A 22,112-nucleotide genomic window follows, 5' to 3' on the forward strand; every position below is an offset into this window, starting at 1 on the left:
CCATTTGAGCTGGTGGCTGCGAACGTCCGCTAACACACATAGCGTACATATCGCACGCCTGCAACTGGACCGCAAGGGGAAAAAACAAACGGATGGATGCTGTACGGTTAGCAGTGTTGACTTCTTAGTTGTACTTGATTTTTAAACAGGAAGTGAAACTTGAACTTGTGTTCATGAAATAGGTACCTAACTAAATATTATACGTTTTTTTTAAAATATCATATATGTAATGCTCAATCTAATCTTATTGGATAGATTTCGTAGATGTAAAAAATGTTCATCATTATGGCCTGCATGTGTTTTGGATGTAGGCAAAAATACCTTAAAATAATAAATAAGAGTTATTTAAAATATAAATGTGACGCCAAGATTTTTCAAACCAAACTGTGAAACAAACTGCAAATAAAATAGACATCTTCCTTTAGGTACTACGTAGGTACTACTTTATATTGTTAACTGATAGGTAACTTCTTTTCAATCTCCTTGTCGTCTCTGCTGTCGTTACGTAACGGGTCCCGCCTGACTTTACAGTACAATTCAATGAATTATTGAAAAGTACTTGCTTAGTTTTAGCGCGTGCGCGAACTCATGTGGGACGAGTGTACTTAGGTTTTAGATGCTCATCTAGATTTACCTATTATAACAGTATAGAATGACAGTGCTGAATATTGTAGTATTTTTCACATAGTCTTATTGTGGCAAGTTGTATGTTCTAATTGTGGCAACCTTAATTGTATTGAGATGACAGAAAATATTATGTTAAGCATCTTTCATCCTTTAACAAAAAAGTAAAAGAGTTAAATTTGCGTTCGTTCATAGAGATAGATCAAGAAAAGTCTGTAACGATTTTGATAGCATACGCAGTGCAATTGTTATTTATATGACATAATTTTATACAAGTTTGACGTTTAAAATAACACTTGCTATCAAATTTGTTGCAGAGTCATCTTGGTTCAACTTTACAGCCCATTTGCAGCTCATAGACAATTTCTAAAGTAATCATGTAATTTGAAACGTTAGAAAAAAAATTGTCTCAATGCGTTGGCCATTTAATCATCTCATCAGTCATCACTGACGATAAACGTCAAAGAAAAGTCAATGACACAGCCACCGTACACTATAATGGCTTGTACGATAGCACGATTGATGTAAGCTAACCGCGAAATTGCATCCGCAACGCAACGAGCCACATGGTTATATTGGTTATTCTGATAGGGCTGTTACTTGGACTCTGTCTTATCCATTTTACTTCCTCTATTACAGGGTCGCCAAAAAATAAGTGGATTCCCGTTGCTAGGGAGATTTGGGATTACAATGAGCAAATTTTACTATGGGACCAACCGCGAAATACCTAGCGAAAAAAAATTACCCTCCCATGTATGAAACAGCCAAATTTTTTTTCGCGATTTCAAGGTTGGTCACATAGTAAAAGTTGCTCAGTATAATCCCAAAACCTCCCTGGCAACGGGAATGCTCTTATTTTTTGGCCACCCTGTATATTTTTCAATTATCCCAGACTGCCGAAGCTCTGCTTTCCTACTAACGAGTACTCTAAACTACTCGATTCTGGGTATATTATTTTGTGAGCTTGTTTATGAGCATGGTGACTTTCAAAACAATCTGTGATAGGTAGGTTTGTGCGTCTAGTCGTCCATAATAATTAATGAATAGTTAGTTAACGTTGTGTCAGGCATACAGAAATCTCTAAAACAAAAGGTCTGTCAGTTGCCGCTTAAACACAGAATAAATAATAGTACTTGGTACAACAGACTCTGTTACGATCGATGTGGCCGCTAGGTGGCGACAGCGCCACGCGCGGCTTATGGCTAGCCACCAAAATTGGTGTGGAACGGATGTACTTTTAGCTACCTGTAGCAAAGCGACGAAATCGCGGAGTGAGCCATGCCTGGCTTAAAATTAAATAATAATAATTATTAACAAGTCCCTTTAATAGAAATGTTACTGTAAAAACAAGAAAATCCAAATTGTCTTTAAAGTTCATCCTAAAAGCTAAAAAAAAATGCCTAATGTAAAACCTACATTAAATACAAAAAACATAAAAGAGGAAATTGAATACCTACGAGTGTGTCAGCAAAACCATTAGCTTACTAAACTATTGGCACCCCTGCATACACACACATAGGTACAAATGTGTATGCAGGGGTGCCAGGCTAGTAGCTTGTTGACGAACAGAGCTAGAACGATATAATGATATAACACTAATAAAATTAATCAAGAAGTGGTAAACAAGTTCGGTTGGCCAGTCATATTGGGTAATCGAGAGGACCAGAGTAAATCTTTACGTAAACCTTAAAATAGTTATTTGTTTTACAATTTGTTGTGAACTAAAAAAAATCGTAAGCAATATTCAGTATTCTAAACGTTAGATTTCTCTAAGTGTGAATGAATCAGATTTTACGAGTTTTTATCACGGATATTAACGGTGTAAACAACTCTAGATACATATCTAACAATGTTACATCGAAGCACGCTGCCGCGTCAAGTGTGTACAGCTTGTACAATAGGTGCTCGTTTTCAATGACTTATATCTCTTTAGAGGTTTCTCCAAATCTCTAGCCACGTTTTACAATTTATTTCTTTTTTAATTTTATATGCTAAAGATGTTTGTGCAAAACACAAGGATGTTACCGCTAAAGATTCCAAGCATGTTTGCTCGTCAGCCCTGCGGCTACTGTCACGCCGCTGTCGGACAATACACGTCCTGCCACATGTAATGGCTGTGAAAGCCGTGTGAACCCGAATGCATGGGAGCCATTGTGGTTGTCACGTACGATCGACTCAATTACCTGTGGCTAATTACCCACCAACCTACATTAGATCTACTCGTGGTTTCCTTCTACAAATTGTGGCAAATCGACGTGGTTTGCTCAATTAATGCACTGTTTGTATTGTGGTCATGGGAATTATGATTATTCCCAGCGAAAGGTGTTGAGAGTAATTGGAGGAGTTCAATTGGTGATATAAATGACGTATTCAAATCTTTTCCACGGTTTGCTTTTCTAATGCGTTAATTACGTTGGCGCGGTACTGGGTACTGGGCCTGCATTCTGTTTGTATTGATCTAATACAAATTCAGTCACATTTCAGTAGGTACGTTGCGTTAGCTTGGTCCCGATTTAGCAAAAATTATGCAAACCACCGATCCATAAATTCTACTCATAAACTATAGATACGGAGTCACTAGGTAATTAATTTGATGCCGGCTTAAGGAAATGTCAACAATTCAACTTGCCTACACAAATAGCCATTTTAATTGCCAGGTACCTGTTACTAAATATACTAGCTATGTGTCTGCAGAATGCTACCTATAGTGTCGACTAATAATTTGCAACGCTAAACTCCTCAAGAAGTTCGCGTTATTCCTTTGAAACTCCGATTAGCATGTGACACGCGATCTGTAAGCTTTCTCTGAGTGCTCTTTACGTCTTTACAATTACTAAGATTGTTAGTACATTCCTCTCAGAGGTCACTAGTTTATAGGTTGCAAATGCAACAGGACTCGGTAATTTGCGGTGCATTTCCCATGAATAATGTATAAGAAGTTGTTCTAAGCAACAATCACTATCTCAACAAGCACTATCTAGTGCCTATTTACGTGAGGAGAATGAGGGATCAGTAACGGTCGCCAAATCGCGTATCCACGGATACTGTTGAATATGCACATTTGGATGACGCCTCGTCGTGGAATGTTAACGGTAGTTACATTTACAATGAAATCTCTCGATACATCGGTTCGGTTTCAGCTAATGAAAGTGATAGCGATCCGGCTTGTATCAGATTATTTACATCAGATCACGTATTACCTTTTAGTATGTTGCTAGGTCTCATAGTTTCCAAATTACGGGTCGCGAAAAAAGTAAGACAAGTTATGTTACTCTGCCATATAACACAGTATGGTCGACTTAAGACATATGAACCAAACAAAAACTCAGCAAGCTTCGTGGCCTAAATACGGTACTCGACAGAAAAGCTCTCTTTTATATCACGATTGTATACAATAATACTATTGAAGACTATATACGTTCGAAAACATAGTTTAAAGACAACTATTTTATACAGAGTTTAATGAAAGATCAGTTAGATCTGACGTACATAACCGTACGTTTAATCCTAATTATAGTGATATTAATTAAACCATTGTACGCTACGCCATTCCCTAAAATTCATCGTAAAACTACCGCAATGGCATAAAGGCCTTTGTCGACTAATTTGATTCGACTAATGTCGATTTAGTAGGCGATAATAGAATTTGTAACATTTTACGAGCTAAAGAAAAATACGCAATCGAAACGAAACTTCACTGAACGTATACTAGTAATTATGCTGGTTGTATAGAAAGCCGATGGTACTTACACCCGCTTATTTATGATGTCAACAAGGAAGTCGCATAAGCTTCTCATTGGTACCTACTAAAAAGTATTAGAGCTATCTTGTATTAATTATATTATAGGTTGATTAACGATATTTTATTACACATCAGTCAGCAGCAGAAGTTGCTAAGCGGGCGAGGTGTTCAAAATGATCTTGACGCGACTTTATTGTTAAGAGAACAAGAGCGTGTCAAGGTAATTTTGAACACCTCGCCCGCTTAGCAACTTCTGCTGCTGACTGCACATACTAACAGCAAAGCATTAAATCTTATAAGTAGAAGCTGTTCGTTATCATAGCTAACATTGATACTATAGGTAGCAATTTAATTCATTTATCTCACTTGTTTATGCTTCCCTTCGACGGCGATATTATCAAACCTCGCTTGCATCTTGTGCTTAGTTTATACAACTTCAATATTGAATTACATTGATAGATAATAACTTGGTAAGCTACTTCGGAATAATTAACAAGTTTGTATTCAAGTTTCTTTGATTCATTTGAACGCATACAAATTAAAGTTAATATAAATATATAGTACATTACTACAGAGGCCGGGACAAAAGGGGTTGCCGGCCGAAGACATATAGATAGGTCTGAGCGCGGGCAACCCCATTTCCCGCCGAGGTATGTATAGTGCTTTTCTCAAACATGCAATGAAATAAATAAAATAAAAAATCCACGAAACCCAAGTTTTATTTATAGAAAAAACTAAAAGTAAACTACACCCAAAATATAACCAACACGTACCTATATCATTATCACGCGTATGTTTTACACGAGTCGTGTATTTTTACTACCCGTATATTTTCATGTATCTTTGATTTTTTTCCCTTGTATCCGTCTGACTGTCGTTTTCGTCACATAAGTTTACATAGTCTTTCATATTGATATCATGTTTCACATACATCGTTGGTTTATGCATGGAGTAAATAAGTATAATTTCCAGTGTTGATGAATTTAAAATATGCCACAAAACTGTTTCTAATAAACTGTAAGCCATTTTTCTTAGTTTCTCAAATAATAAAATTGCCATAAGCAACCATATACATACTTCGTCTTTGACTTGGCGGCAGAGGCAGCAAGTTATTTAAAATCAATTCTGCTTACGCTGCCAATACGATTACAATTAATATTAATTTCATTATTTCGTCGGAACTCATATTAAAGTAAAAAAATCAACGACGCACCATAAATCCAATAAAACAGAATGAAAATTTTTCAACTTTACCTCCATAACAATTTAAAAAAAATAACTACGCGTGTTTGAGTAGACCTTTTTACCGCTAACGTTTAGATGAAATATTTTAAATGTTTTTATTTGTGTAGTTAAATTTATAATTTAAAATTATAAAATTTGGTTAATAATGTATTATTTATTAAGTTCGTGTTGATTTTATACAAATAAAACTGCAAATTATAGCAAACATTGTTTTTGTTTTTTTTTTTTTATAGGCGTAGTGGCAGTGTCATTACGAACCATAAAGCCAATACTGCCTCTAGTTTTTTAATATGGATGAATACCACGATGCTGTGTCACAAATATCTGTGAAATGAAAATTAAAAAAGAGGACTTCGCCGGCCTAGGCCTGCAAGATTTGTATGAAATTCCATTAAATACCTTTTTTCCTAGCCGCACCTGAAACGTCATACTTCGCAGCCTATTATAAGGAACATAACATCAATATTTCATTGCATGTTTGAGAAAATAATATTATGTTAGGTATTACCTAGGTTGAATTTCGGATTAGCAACATTACCTATATGATTACATAAAGTTCAAAATTTTTATCTGTAATAGGTACCTATCTGAAATAGGTATTCCGGCCTAAAGTCTATTCCAATAGAACTTGCAAACTATGTAAACAAACAACGCAATTTTGATTTATCACTATTTCTCTTTGAATTTTCACACCACCTCATCAAATACCATTGAAACCATACACATATACACTATTGAAACGATCCGTTCCGTAAAATACATAAATATGTAACTGTATCTTGGATATTTAATTAAAAGTTTAAAATGGTTTCATAAGTTAGGTTATTAGGACCTGATGGAATGGCGGTTTTGTTTCTTTTAAATTCTACAATTGTCTATGATGGGTAGTGTTGTGACTAAAGTTTGTAATATAAACCCGCTACACACTACCCAACCCACGCTCTGTACCTACCGCCACGGTTATAAAATACATCAATACATGATTCTTAAGTACTAATTTGTCTCCTGATCGTGATTATACAAATTAAAAATAAGTAACTACTTGTTTTTTACTTTTGGTATTTTATTATTCGATATGGTTTGACATTAGTAAAGTAGACGTAGGAGTCTTGCCCATCACTAGTAAATTGATCATTCAGAGACAATTTCAATATGGCGGTTTGTTTACATAGTTAGCAAGTTCTATTGAAATAGACTTTTTAGACATATTCGCCTTAGGTAATCAAAAACGTGGACCTTGGCATGATACAAGTAAATTCTATTTTCGTTTGACTAGCCAATCATGTATCTTAAAAGAAAGTTCATTAAATGTCATTTTATGTCGTGGTCACACGACTTAAGATCATTACTATTCACGTTGCATAACACGTTAATGGTAGTTTGTTTCCGTATTCAATTATAAAAATGTTCAATTAACTTACAAATTGAGTTTTCGATGGATTTTGGTGCTTTTATTACAGATAAGGTGGTGTTACTAGTGCTCGACATGCTAATGCCCAATAGATGATACCCTGGTGTCACCTCTATTGACAATGACTTAAGTTTCAAGATGACATGCAGTACTGGGACCGCGTCGAGCACCAGTACCACCACCTTATTCTGTTGTTATATTTATTAAATGAACTAGGTAGTTGTAACTGAAATGAAACCTTTCATATACTTACTAAAGAAAAAAGTGACCAAACCTCCGGTGGTCGAGGCCGGAATCAAACCGGCATCTTCAGCTTAGCTTACGCGGCTAACTCCTGACCAGGTAATGACCACTACCAAGCAACTGGGTGACCTTGGTCAATTTTCTTTAGGTCGTAGGTTTGGTAGTAGTACTTATTTTTAGTTTAAACTACATTAGAGTACCTACGTAGAACTGAACCAACAAATTCAATAAATCCTTTTTACATTAAATACTGATTAATTAGAGGTATTATAGTATTTCGGGGTCCTGTCAGCAATGCATTTGTAGGTACAGCGTACCCATGTCATTACTAATATTTAGGTAGGTACAAGAAATTACCCACAACTGCAGTAGGTAAATCTAAGCTTTTCAATATAATCTAATCATTTATGATTGATATGAGATGTATATCTCAGAATATGATATGAGATGCTAAGCTAATCATTTATGATCTTTTTTATGTAAGTATGACGGTTTAAATATTTACATACGACGAACAAAATTATAGTCCGTAGTTAACGTAGTTCAAGTAGACAGCAGTGGCCTCGTTGACAGACTGACAGTCGTTACTCGATCATACTTACCAATAAATACACCTCATAAACTGCGGGCTCGCCATTGCGAGTTTCTTCGTTGTATGATAATTAGTTACAATATAGAACTTTGTGATAACGAGGCAGCAAAATGCCGTAGGCACTTTCGCTGTCAGCAAAGCGTAGTGCGTGTCTCGCACGCCTACTCTACTGTCTATGAATATACTGTGCCAGAAGCGAACAGTACATTTATTTATTTAATTTTCTGGCTGTAATTTATACGTGGTATCTTAACGTGTTTAATTAGTTTTAATGGTATCGCGTGGGCTGTACTTACTTACTGTTCTTATTATTTTTGAACTATACGTTTTTTGTTCGCTCTTAATACTGTTTCTGCAATAACGTTTTAATTGAAGATTTTGATTAATTATTAAGAACTTTGACTGAAGTAGGCCGTGGCTTCAATAAATTGACTTTAAAGAAACGTGTAGGTACGAGTATACGTTTCTTTAAAGTCAATTACGTATATACATACCTTGGTTTACTAACGAATGGGCCAAAAACGTTTCCCAAAGTATCACATCCCAAACTATGTTTCCCAAATTATCATTTCCCAAAAAAATGTTTGGCAAAACAACTTATCGCAAATTTTCAGTTGGCAATAGTCTTTTTTGGCAAGTTATTGTTTAGCAAATAATTACTTAGACAAGTTTCATTTTACCAAATATTATTTAGTCAAATGTATCATTTAGCATAACTTACATGTCCCAAAATATTGCACGGCATACAATTTACATACCAATAGAGAGGCGGCTGCAGAATTTTATTTGTCTGGTATAATTTGTTACATCTTGCTATTCTATTAAAGTAAATAACACCAAAGTAATCATTGTAACCCAAAAATAGTAAATAACCACCAATATTTAAACCACATTTTAGTTTAAAATGACTTCGATTAAAAAAAAACTTCGATGACCTTTTTCTAGTACATAGATTTCGTTTCTGTTAGGATCGCAGTTCTAACCTAACCTAACCCACTTTTCTAATAGCATTTCGATTCTGTGAGGGTCACAGTTCTAACCTAACCTAACCCACTTTTCTGATAGCGGTTCCGTATTGTGAGCATCTCAGTTCAAACCTAACCCAACCCATCCAAATTAAGTAGAATTTAACGTACCTATATTAACATAACAAAAAGTACAAATTTAAATAGAGATGCCTATTTGTCAAATTTGCGAAGTGACAATTTTGACCAAACATCTTTTTGGGATATAATATTAGACAATAAAAAAGGTTTGCTAAATAAGTTTTTGTCCTAATAACATTTGAGAAAGTAAAATAATGCCAAATGATGATTTGACCAAATAAATTATATGTGAAGTGTAACTTTGCTAAAGGTTCCTTTGGGAAATGAAACTATTGCGATAAGTTTGTTGGGAAGTGAAATTTGGCGAAACGTATTTAGCCCAAACGAAAGTACACCACATACCTTCGACCCCAATACAGATCGATATGTTCCATTTTTAAGGAAAGAACTAACGGTCCGATCACCGAACGAAGAACTGAGGTCACTTTTGACACTAACACATCTAATCCATATCGTTTCTAGATCTTATTAATCGACGTATCTTAAAGTTCGAATCAGGCAGTAGGTAAGCTAATAAAAAATAAATTGAGTTGAATGACCTTTATTGCATAGTTATAAATAGTAAAGCAATAAAAGCAAATCTTTTTGACGTTGTAGCCGTGAAAACAACAATAACGAAACAGTACAAAAAATAGCAACGAAACTCGATAACATTAACCCTATGTGATTATCCAACCAATATAACGATAAACAGCTGTTCAGACCACGCTAACGTGTAATTTGCCCGCGATACTGTGTCAGCCGCATAAATACGAGAAATAGAATGATAATCACCAAATTACATGCTGAGGGCATGTCGATGCCGCGATCCCCATAAATTGTACATTCAGTATGAGTCTTAAAGCGTGGAAGTAAACGCCTTTAGAGATAAATAGAAACAGAATGCATTATTAGGGTACCTATGGAGACCACACCTAATATAGATTCGATCAAGATCTTCGATCAAGCACCAATCTTTCACTCGCAATTCCATCCAATAAGACGCGCACTTACAAAAAATCCTTTACTGTCCACGCCGCTAAGTTATGGAACGAGATTCCGGTGTCCGTGAGGCAATCCCAATCTGTAGCATCACTCAAGGAGAGGCTTAGAAAATTGTGGCTTTCCGATACTTAGATAATTCTGTTTTTCCCGATTAAGTACCTATTTCTTTCATTTCCTTTACTTTTCTGGTTCGAATTAATATCTATATATCTATTTATATTATATGTTGAGTATTTATTTATTTTTATTTATACCTATATATATTATATGTATATGTACTCTTGTATTGTTATATTTCTATTTATGTATATTTGGAGTAATGTGTATTCAAAACGTGCATTTTATTTATTTTAGGGATTGTACACTTTTGCTTTTGTTTGTCATTCATCGTTACTTCTGTTCTACTCATTTCCTCAAAGGTTAACTGGAAGAGATCCCATTCAGGGATAAGTTCGCCTTTGTTGTATTTAATTGACTCTGTAACTGTGTTTCTCGTGTTTATATTTCTATGTACAATAAAGTAAATACATACATACATACATACATACATATAGGTATAGACTCGTATTCATCATCTACTCTTGGTCTAGCCATCCCCGTTGAGAAATATTCACATAGACTTTTGGCATCTAAATCGTAAGAGTTTGACCGATTTTGTATGCTTTGATGTGGTTTCTTTATTTCGTGGCTTCCATGATGAAGGTTATTTGTTGTTATACTACTTTATCTACTAGGTATGTTGGAACTCCGTTCTCGAATAGTTCATTCAAACGTAAGATTATTACGAGTAGGTACTAAGTAAAAATAGGGCTAACTCGGTACACATAAAACGAGAATAAAAACATTACAAAAAATTTTAAGAGTGTAGTCAACGTTTAGTATATATCTACGTTTGTAAAACTTCTTATTAAATTCAAATCCATTGCAAAAAATCGCAAGTACTTTCAACGTTACGTTACTACAATTATTTACGACGTGGAAAATAGCTGCTCCCAGAATATAATCGTACCTCGTAATTGTAATAACGGTTTACAATGATCCAATCATTTTGTCTGCTTTTGAGTTTGACGAGTCAGTGACATCAATTAAATTTTAACAATGGGTAATTTAATTATTAACCTCAAATGTCAATCAAGTTACGGTGCGGTTTTTCTTATCAAAATACAATTCTACATATATAAATATCCAAGATCAGGTTTGTTATTACAGCCAGAGCGGATGAACCAACGCGTCAAAAATATCTGCAACCCTCGTATTCTGTTTCCAATTACATTTCCGTTGCCTGGGAAGTTTTAGGATTATACTGAGCAACTTTGACTATGGGCCCAACCCCGAAAAAGCGAAACAAATTTTACCCCCTCATAGAAAGTGGACCAACCAAAATGTATGAAACAGTCAAATTTGTTGGTTGGTACCATAGTAAAAGTTGCTCAGCATAATCCCAAAACCTTGGCAACGGGAATGCAGTAATTTTTTAGCCACCCTGTTTAGTTTGCATTCAAAAGTATCTGCCATAGTCATAGTTGTTCTACACACAGACACCATATCTATTTTTGTTAACCAATTAGAAACCTGATACGTTACTTTTGACGTTGATTTACAATACATCGTGCAATATTTATGTAGGTTTAAACTATGGCATTTATAGCACTATACAGAATTTACAGCACCAACACCGACCAGCCACACGACCACTACAGAAACGTCAAATGACGACCACAGAATGTTATGGTTAAGGCTAACCACAGACACCTGCGACACGAAAAAAACATTCGTAAAATTTTTGAGCTACCTATTTATTATTTTAACACGATAACCTAAATTACAATGCGACTGAGTTTTTTTAGGAAAATAACTACGAGTAATGTAGTAACATGTGTTACTATGATTCTCAAATGTATAAAAGGAGGCAAAAATCTTGTAAACTCATCCTAATCAATCTAACCTTATATTCAATGAATAGGTACCGCACCGTACCGCTCTTTGCCAGTTATGATTTGTTGTCTTTGAATATCTTCCAATTACACATATTATAAGGGAACTGAAAATAATATAATGAGTGAAACATACAATTTCTGTCTTTTACGAAACCATAGTTGTACCTAAGTACATCTCTCCAGTTTTGATATTGAGTCAAACAATTGAACGAACAAAAATTTAAGGTAGGTCCAAACAAGGTCAAAACACCGATGACGTCTTCCTTAATCCTCATTCAATAACAAACTATATATTAGGTACCTATATCGTTAGTTCAGTTATATTTTATGGACACTTCGTAGGTCGAGAGTCGAGATTATATTAAGAATAGAGAGTATTAGGTATACCCATTCAATAGGTACCTATTGACTATTTCGAACAAGTTCTAGCTGTCACTACTCTTGCTAAAGTAACTTAGTTTCCCATTGCGAGACCTTTTTTTACAGTTTGCAAATGGTCAGTTAAGTGTGTTTCTGTTGTTACCTATCAAAACTTGTTATCAGGTTTCAAAGTAGAACTACTGAGATTCAGATTGTCTTGGAATATGATAATTATGTGCTTTTTAAGTTTTTCATGAGTTTGACACTACGAGTATGTTACTGCATGATTATTTATTTCTCGTTTAACAGTAAAATATCTATCTTGTATTCAATTAAAGCGGTGAGAAAATGACATGTCTATCGGGTGAGCCCGTCGGCGGCTCTAAGCTATCATTACCATTATGATCGGAGCGCGGATATTTATGTTCTAAATGAGACTACTGAACTTGTAAAACGTTCAGTTACTAGACACATTATTGCAGCAAAATGCTACAAATGACAAATATAATTTAAGTATAGATCATTATTCTTCTAATTAAGCACTCATGAATATCAAAAACTACCTCCGCAATTAGTTTAATGTAAGTTTTATCTAAACGGAGACATTTAATCGCTACAAACTATTTATACCTATAATTTTTTAATCTAAACGGGCAATATCAAAAACTATAGGAAAGTCTTTGTACGAAGATACACAAACATATTTATAGATTGTCAGAATAATAAAAACGAAAATGCCGCTTTGAGTCAGTGTTTGAAAAAAAGGTCGTCAATGAATGATTGCTAATAGTTTAGGTAGGTATGCTATATTTTTTCATATTTGAACTTTTTATTTCATTTACGGGTAAAATTATTTAGATAGACAATGATACTCTTGCAATTTTGAATATTATACATACGTAATAAATCCCAATAATTTACGTTGTTATAACGCTAGTACGCTCACCAGCCATCAAAGTAGTTACCTACGTTCAAGCCACTTCCATCTCTGCTAATTTCACGATTCACACCACCTGGCGAGGTGGCATTGACCTTCCACTATATAAGTCGGTTAGTACGACGACACTATGCCAAAAAACTTGAAGCATATAAGTACCTACCGATGAAATGCTACCGACGAAGAGTCGAGGAGGCGTGGTTTCTAATGGTGGGACTGGTGGGAGGCTAACTTACAGGATTGCGTCATTGTTATAATGAGATTTGTACCCATAAGTAGGTATTTACATTTAGGTACGACGTTTAACGTTTGACTCCGCGTGCATCAATGGAATCCTAGACACCAAAATTCGACTTTAAGTCTAATGGGCAAAAAAAGAAATAATAATTTGCTAATACATAGTAAGCATAGGTAAAATAAAATGAGGGTTCTCTTTTTATTATTTTCAGATAGATAGTTAGACAGACATAGACAGGTAGGTACCTACTTACGCAAATTTGTACAATAGGTATTATAAATATAAATGACCATCCAAATAGATAGTTATACATTTTTTTATCTTATCTTTAACATTAATCTTTTCTTATTATGTTTGAACTTCGAAGATAACGTGAAAAACCTGTTGTTAAAAAAGGAAATAGATGATATTAGTTGCTATGCCATAAATGTTTTGTCGGGTAATTAAAATAACTCGTTAGATTTTTTTCCTTTCTGAATATACTTAGTGCTAAAATTATGAAATGAACACCAGCGGTGGCAGCATGGTTACATTTTTATCGCTTGTCACTATGCCTGTCACTTTCGCACATACATACTTGTTAGAACGTGACAGGCTTGGTGACAGGTGATAAAAATGCGACCGTGCTTATACGGCCGCAGGTATACAAGAAATTCTTATATTTAAACAAAAAATATTATTATTGGTTTAGGTGAACTTCGTCTCCGCACCTGTGACATTCTTGTATGATGCGTTACCGTCGTAAATTTAAGACTTGCCTCTTGTTCAGCACGTGACGAAGCCTACAACACTTTCTACATGAATCAGTCTAGAACCGCTTCCTTAATGTCCTCATTTCAGACCATTTATTTGTTTTGCGTAGGTATCAGTCGTATCAATGGTCAACCCATCCTCGCTTGTCCTCGCGTCCACATAAGATGTGTAGGTACATGTACATTTTTATTTTTCAATTTTCTTATTTATTTTTTCATTTTTATTTTATTGCTCCAAATATAGGTAACAGTGGTAACAGTAAACTTATTCCTCTGTTCTGAGCTTCTGAGATATGTTAAATATTATGATTGTATATGTAATCGATATTCTCTCACAGTGCTCAGATAATACGCAACTTTCTTAATTTCTAGCAAATTAAGTGACATTCCGGAATTTCAGGATGTTTATTAGAAATAGGATTTCTAACAGTACGATTTCCTTTAGTTGAGTTATTGCCTGTCATAACAACCATAGCATAAGTGTTACTATTGCTACAAAGTATTTATGTATGTATGTATGTATGTATGTCACTTTATTGCATATAAACAGGTTTATTTAAGTAGGCTTTTCATATTTTCAGGTTCATCTTATTTCGAAATGGACTTCCGTCGGTAGGTATAAAGCTGGCGTATGAGTAATACCCATGGGCTATGAATGAAAATACCTAATGGTGAAAGTGTTCGTTTTTACGATTCCAGCTATTAGTCACTCTACCTACATGTTAGAATATAGGTACGGCGTAGTTACAAGAACTTGACTTATACAAGTTTAATAAAAAGTTATTTTGGTACAATATTTATCTTGCTAATTTCCAATTATTGTGTTGATTTGTAACATTAAAAAGATTTATGGCAAAAAAATTGTTTTTAGATGTGCCTATAAGCTTGCGGGATATGCGGCAGCTAGGCTTAGTACAGCAGTGCTAATATCGAAAGCAAACGTTATAATCCTCATCGATAAATTTCTCCGCTCCAGTTTCATCATTAATCATGCGCAGCGCTAACGCGAGTTCCATCCACTTAATTCGTAATCAGCTTGTAAGCTATCGCAATTATTTCCCTTAAAGTTGTTCAAGGAGTTGAAGCGGTATAACAGATCGAGATAACTGGTACTACATGTATTTATTTTGTGGAATTTAAATTCAGTAAAGAATTCAGTTATTTTGGATGCGAACAAACTTACTGCCGTATTCGAACTTCAAGATATTCACAAGAGACGACACGTACTAGATCCATTCTAGATACTTTATAGTTTAGATATCAACTAGTTCTCTTTTGCAGTGCAATTCGAGCAACCAATTTCACTTTTACGTTAGATAGAGTAAAATATCTATTAGATGTGAATTAGATCTCTAAGTCATATCCTGTGGAAATCGTTCAAGAGTATCTCCAGAATCGCGCAAATGTCAAATTTGACAGATTAGATCTTAAACATGTCGTTATCGTATCTTGGTAATGTCTAGAAGATATCTAATAGATGTCTATTTCAAAATCCGAATCGGGCCCTTATTGTCCGCCTGATTGTGAGCAGTTTCCATAACTATTATCGAAACTTCTTACAATTTGCATAATTAATGGTAGCGACACCCAAAGTTATACATGTACATATTATGTTATGTGTGTATCGCTGACACTTTTATTTAATACCTCGAGGAAACCGCGCGCGGTAATATAAGGAACATGTACTTACTTACAAAACAAAGTACAAAACCATCCACGACTTTTTTTATCTGAAACTGTACCGTGCGTAGTTAAAAGTTTTACGTGCGTGCTTAATATTGTAAGACGTCACCGTAAGATGAAACCGATTTGTAGTATATTCGAGATCTATTTTTTTTATAGTAAATTGCTTGTAAGCGCATGTTCCACTGATCTTTTTGCAATTCGGCTAGTTTACATGTCTAGTCAATAGAATTTGGTTCTGAAAAATTAACGTAGGTACTCCACGCTACTTTAATAAAATTAATATTAAATTTGTTACAATTTTATCTATCAAATATAATCCATAATTTTGCCATATAAATTTGTATGTGGCTGGAGTAAAATGTGTTAATTCCTATATAATTTTAAAACTAAGTCAAGAACTACCCGGTTTTGTACGATATTATAACTGACATGGAAAGGCAGATGTCGCGCAATTGCTGTGAGTCGCAACTTTATTAGAACAGTGTCACATAAGTCTATGAGTTCAATGTTCATAAGTTGTTACTCTTTCTATAGTGTAGTATTTTCTATAGCGAGTCATGACAGTAATGACGCACACTAGACTTTTGTTACCATTGCTCACCGAGCAAGCAACAATTGGCACAGCAAACCGGTGTAAATGTAACCTCGACATCGGTAAACATTATTTGTAATGATAGGTTACACTTCTATGGTTCGCTTGAGCGTTAGGCTCACCGGCGCTCGATCAGCTAATGCGAAAAACGATCCAAGCAAGCAGCAAGTCGTTAGTGCTAATACTGCTAAATAACTGATTCATCAGTAATGTAATTGCCGCAGAAAATGCGTCAGTTTCTCTAGTCTCAGTGGCATGGATTGCAGACCGATGCTACATAGCAAATATAGTTTCTCTACATGTCCGCTAAACTGTGAAAATCAGTAAAATCTCCACTTCATCGATAGGTAATAAATATCTTAATATTCCCACAAAGAAATAATATTGCGTTGTCTGTCTAGCTGTCTGTCCCTGTTACACGCTTAAACGGCACAATCGATTTTGATGAAATTTGGTTAGGAGATATCTTGAGGTCCGGGGTCCGGGAAAGGACACAGGATAATTTTTGACAATCATCATCATTATTACACGCAGACTCGGAGTAATTAACAATGGAGCCGCCATTAACAGGCGTTCCCCTCTGTCGAAAATAGGCGGCCAATGGTCAACCACATGTCAACCATATGTATGGACTGACGTTTATCTGACATGACGTACCTATACATTTGATGTGCCCCTCCCCCGCAAAAAACGGCAGACTATTTTGTACCGAAAATTTTAGACATGGCGTCTCCGTTGGTTATATCCTCTAAGCACGCAGACGAAGTTGCGGACAGAAGCTTATCTATCTTAGCTAATGCCTGTAAAAAAGCGATTCTTGTATATTTATTTATGTATGTCGGCGGCCGATCGTAAGATCAGGCAGATCGTAATGTTCCTGTGTATTGTTTTGAGGATAGTCACATTAAACCAATATATAGGTAAGATAGGTTCGTTAGGTTGCTTCAGATGCCCGAAGGGCAAACTGCCCAGAAATAGGAGCCCCGGCTGCGAATTTACAAAAGCTATACATACTATTTCAGTCACGACTCAGATTCTAATAGGTGAGCTTTTGTTTATGCATATTTTTTTTTTTGTTGGTAACAATAAACTTTATTAGTGTATACAAACTTAATAATGCATATTACTTAACAATATCTATACCGTTTCGGTAAAAAGTAGTCACTGAAATGGATTAGCCTTTGGCAATTTTGGCATACATATTTTCAAATATTATTTTTGAGTTTTTATATGTTCTCCGAGCAATGCTCGATCTCCCAGATATTTTATTTGAATATGTACCAATCGCTATGTCGTTGGGGAAGATTAGTTTTGGGAGTTCTTCTTAAACGTTTTTCTTGACTAATTTTATATACCAATAATCCAAATTCAATTAATAGACAAAAATTTGTAAAAAAATCTTAATACTCATGAATAATTTCCAGGAATATGCAAGAGAAAACTGACCGTACTTACGGCTACTTGGGACTCTTGCCAGTAGGTACATCAAGTGCGTTAATATTCTTAGAGAGTAGCAAAATTACTTGCGATTAGTTCGATCGGTCTCTATAATTCCAGCACTTGCACAGAATCACGTTGCGGTTACTCTGTAATAACATAATGATATTATTAATACCTGTGTACTCGATATTTATCACGTAGTTGAAACGTGAGTCTATTATTTTGAACATGGTGAATCTTCAAATAATGTATAGTTGTTGGCAGGAGAGTTAACTGTTAAAACCGAATAATAACGAATTATTTCTAAATTTACAACACGTTTACGTCTGCTCAGAGAACTTTCACGGGATAACATGAACATCTAGTTCAAACTCGTACTAATTACCTACGCGGAAACTTTGGTTGTAATTTGATTGTAACCTTTTGTTTGTGCACTATACTACAAAGATGCTGATAAGCAATAATGTGTCAACCCACATTAATTTTTCAATAAGATGTCAACTCAAACAACTGACGATTAAAGTTGACATTTTATTGCAGAATGCATGTGGGATGAGTCATTTTTGCTAAACACCATCCTAATGTGGTTTTTCATATCCGGTTATGATATGAATAGGTACTCCGGTGGGGTTAGAGTAAAATACAAATATAGCCAATTTTTTTATTTGTAGAAGGCTCACATGAGAGTCAGTGTTAAGTGTTTTAACCTTTCCGATATTCCGATGATCAATAACGGTACGGTACAGTATTCATATATTACACGGGTTTAGGAACTTCATATTTACTCGTATATCGATCTTATTCGGTCAGCATTCCAACCCAGTCCTTTTTTGTTGAAAAAGTATTTACTAGTAGGTATATTAATTATTTACCCTTTAAACCAAATGTTCCTTCATATTATGCAACAATGCTCGTCTCATCAAAAAACCATTCCATCTTAACCCAACGCACGTTATTTTCAAAATCTCGGCCACGCTGTCGTTTCACAAAATGATGTGCGCGTGACCTCAACTCTGATGGTGCTAACACTCGTAACCGCATGAGCATGACTGTCACATCAGTTGTCAATAATCATCAAATACATTCAATAACGATTTCCTATTGTTTTATTTATGATATTGCCTATTGAACTTTGCCGATCGTTATATGATAATCGGAACTGATCATTATCTCTCTGTAAACGATAACGAAGCTACCTCGGGTTTTTAATTTAAATAATTTCGTCGATCTGACCATAAATATAATTATAATGTTTCTAGCAAAAATATCTCTCCCATGTAAGTGTTTTCGTAACATCAGAAGGTTGGCGTCAAAACAACTGGAAACTTCAGCACTATCTTTTTAATTGACATTTCCACATGCTGTGATATTTTATGCGTTATAACAACAAAGTGGATATTAAAATATTCAACGACTGTGTTTATCGTGATATTCTATTGTTTTGCTACTAATCTTACGGCAATTGCATTAGCCGCTGACAAAGGAATTATGAATAATTATAAATAATTTAAGGACCTAAGTAACATACAATCAGTTAGTTGCGGCGTATATGGATACATTACAGAATATTGAATAGAAAACTAAGGAGGCAATTTGAGAATAAACGGCGGTAACTATTGAGTGAGAGTATCTGCTTATACTGGATGTTTAAAACGAACTTTCTCCTCAAGTATGCTCCGGGAATCTGGACGGACTGCTTCACACAGGAAATAATAGGGATCCAACTACATACTTAATAATGCTATGATTATATCCTTGGGCATAAAGGGGAGATAGCGATGTTTTTTATTAAGCAGAACAATTACTTATTTACTGAATGCTTCACTTAATGGATTAATGTGAATAAATCTACCTTTGACGGCGCATTGTAATTAACATAAAAAAACATTGGTAAATGTTTGGTTAATTGACTCTTTGTAATTTCCCACATAGTGATTAAACAGATTATAATCGATGTGTAATTATCTATTTCTTAAGGAATATAATTATATTTCAATTTAAGAACAATGTTTAACATAACAAAATAAACTTAGATACTTACCCACTTCTAAGCTTTCGTAAAACATTTACATTTGGTCTCGCAAAGACCAACAATTAACTTACCTTCAGACCATTTGTCTGCTCATTTGCCTACTATACCTAATTATGATTAAAATATGTGTATTTAAATGTAACAAACATTGTTATACCGTAGTTCAACTAAATGTCTTTAAACAATTTGTCTAAAATTTAATCTCATAAACCATCAATCACAACTCCGATTTTTAAAAATCATTTATTACCCAAATCATTTCAGTGTTCGTTCGAGTCAGTTAACCCAAATATGATTAAGCGTTCAGCAATATTTCACTGCCATACAGAATACTCTGATTCATACTCATAAATGCTACCCGTGTCATGTGATTAATGTTTTAAATATGTACCTTTCTTTAAAAATAACACTGATATCCACCACACCGGTACAGATAAGAATTTAATGACCATGAAGGGTTGAACTTTTGCATGCACTTTAATAAAATTGCTAATATGACTTTTACCATCCAATCTTGAAAAAAATTAGTTAAAACACTTAGGCTCATTTGCACCATCCCACTAACCCGGGGTTAAGCAGTTAAACCGTTAACACTAGTCAAATTGTACTGGTAACCATGGTAACTTTAGGTTTAACCGGTTAACCCCGGGTTAGTGGAATGGTGCAAGTGGGCCTTATAAATAGTTCTTTCGCCAGTAAGATATCAATTCCTCTAGATTTATACGATATAATTTCATGCACTAATAATATATACGGGTACCACGCAAACCTGAAGTGTAAACCCGTTCAGTTGCGCAGTTTTTGGTGCATCCCCGTACAAAAATGCACGGTACGTACTCACTCACACATCGCCGAGTCGCAATTCCTCGTGGGAACGGCGCGAGCGACGTTCCAGGAACGTGCCTCGGCCCTTCATCAAATCGCTCGCAAAGATCACTAAACTTAAGCAGATGCTGCGGAGCGAATCGGAAATATTTATCGGAAATTTTTATTCGTACACTTTATTGATAGTTTAGAGATGTGTGTTTCTTGGAGTAAAATTTCATAAATGACAGTTTAAAAATTTTAAGCTAATAATACCTTTATAAAATGATTGAAAATAAAAGCATTAAATGGGTACTGAGAAAACGCAGTTTACTTGTGATTTAAGTATCACAAGTAAACTGCGTTTCAATCAATCTGGTTAGTAGCTAAATTATGGACTGGTAACTGAGTGGTAAAGCATGCACTGCATGCAGCTACCGAATCGGTGGAGGTGCTTTTTGTGGAATCAGGACTATTTAGGGCCCAGGATCGTGTCAATGAGTTTCTTAAAACTTACGTAACTAGGTAGGTATCAGTTGATATTTATATACCTACCTGTAGATTTTCTGTGAAAAACAACATCGCGAGGAACTTGTATACATCTGCCAACATGTGTGCACCATTCTGGGCTAGCATGGCCAAGATAATTAACCCAAACAAACCTGCCGCCTTGAAAAGATTTCAATGCAGTGGCAGGCGTGGCTCACTTCGGGATTTCGTCGCTTTGCTACAGGTAGCTAAAAGTACATCCGTTCCACACCAATTTTGGTGGCTAGCCATAAGGCGCGCGTGGCGCTGTCGCCACCTAACGGCCATATCTGTCCTGATCGTAACAGACGCGTTTTGTTAGAGAATGAGTCTTCTGTACCTAGTACTATTATTTCTGTGGCAGTGGGGCTCAGAGTCTTGTGATAGCGGAGGCCGAAATCGATATAGATTTACTTTTTTTAGTAAATTATTTATGACCCTCGTATAGTTCGTTATGTATTCGTTTTTACACTAAAAATGTAACTCAAATTAATTGACCATTTTACCGGGTGTGGCCTGTAATATGAGCAAAAAATTAAACTGTAGGCTGTACTCCTCATATTGACACTGACCAACTTTTGTTCAGCGACTTTTAAAAATAACTTGTGGTTCGATTTTTAATACACTTTAAACGTTATGCTAAGACGCAATGTATTGCGAATTTTGTTATGTTTAAAGGAGTGACAAGCAACGTCAATCACAATGATATGGCGTAGCGATGGCGTCCATTGAAGATAATATTTATTTTGTACGAAAAATATTGAGTCTAAAGACTTCATAATTTTTAAAAGTTGTTGAACAAAAGTGTCACCGTTTAAGGAGTACAATCTATGTTTTAATTATTTGCTCGTGTTACAGG

The 22,112-nt window shown here is 35.1% G+C and overlaps 1 protein-coding gene across 1 annotated transcript in view; it reads left to right on the forward strand.

The window, feature by feature from the left end:
* LOC134676364 (cuticlin-1) overlaps positions 1-22,112 on the forward strand; it is an 87,919-nt gene that overhangs the window by 35,520 nt on the left and 30,287 nt on the right. The window lies entirely within an intron of this gene.

Source organism: Cydia fagiglandana, chromosome 2, assembly GCF_963556715.1.
Source record: "Cydia fagiglandana chromosome 2, ilCydFagi1.1, whole genome shotgun sequence".
Classification (NCBI taxonomy): domain Eukaryota; kingdom Metazoa; phylum Arthropoda; class Insecta; order Lepidoptera; family Tortricidae; genus Cydia; species Cydia fagiglandana.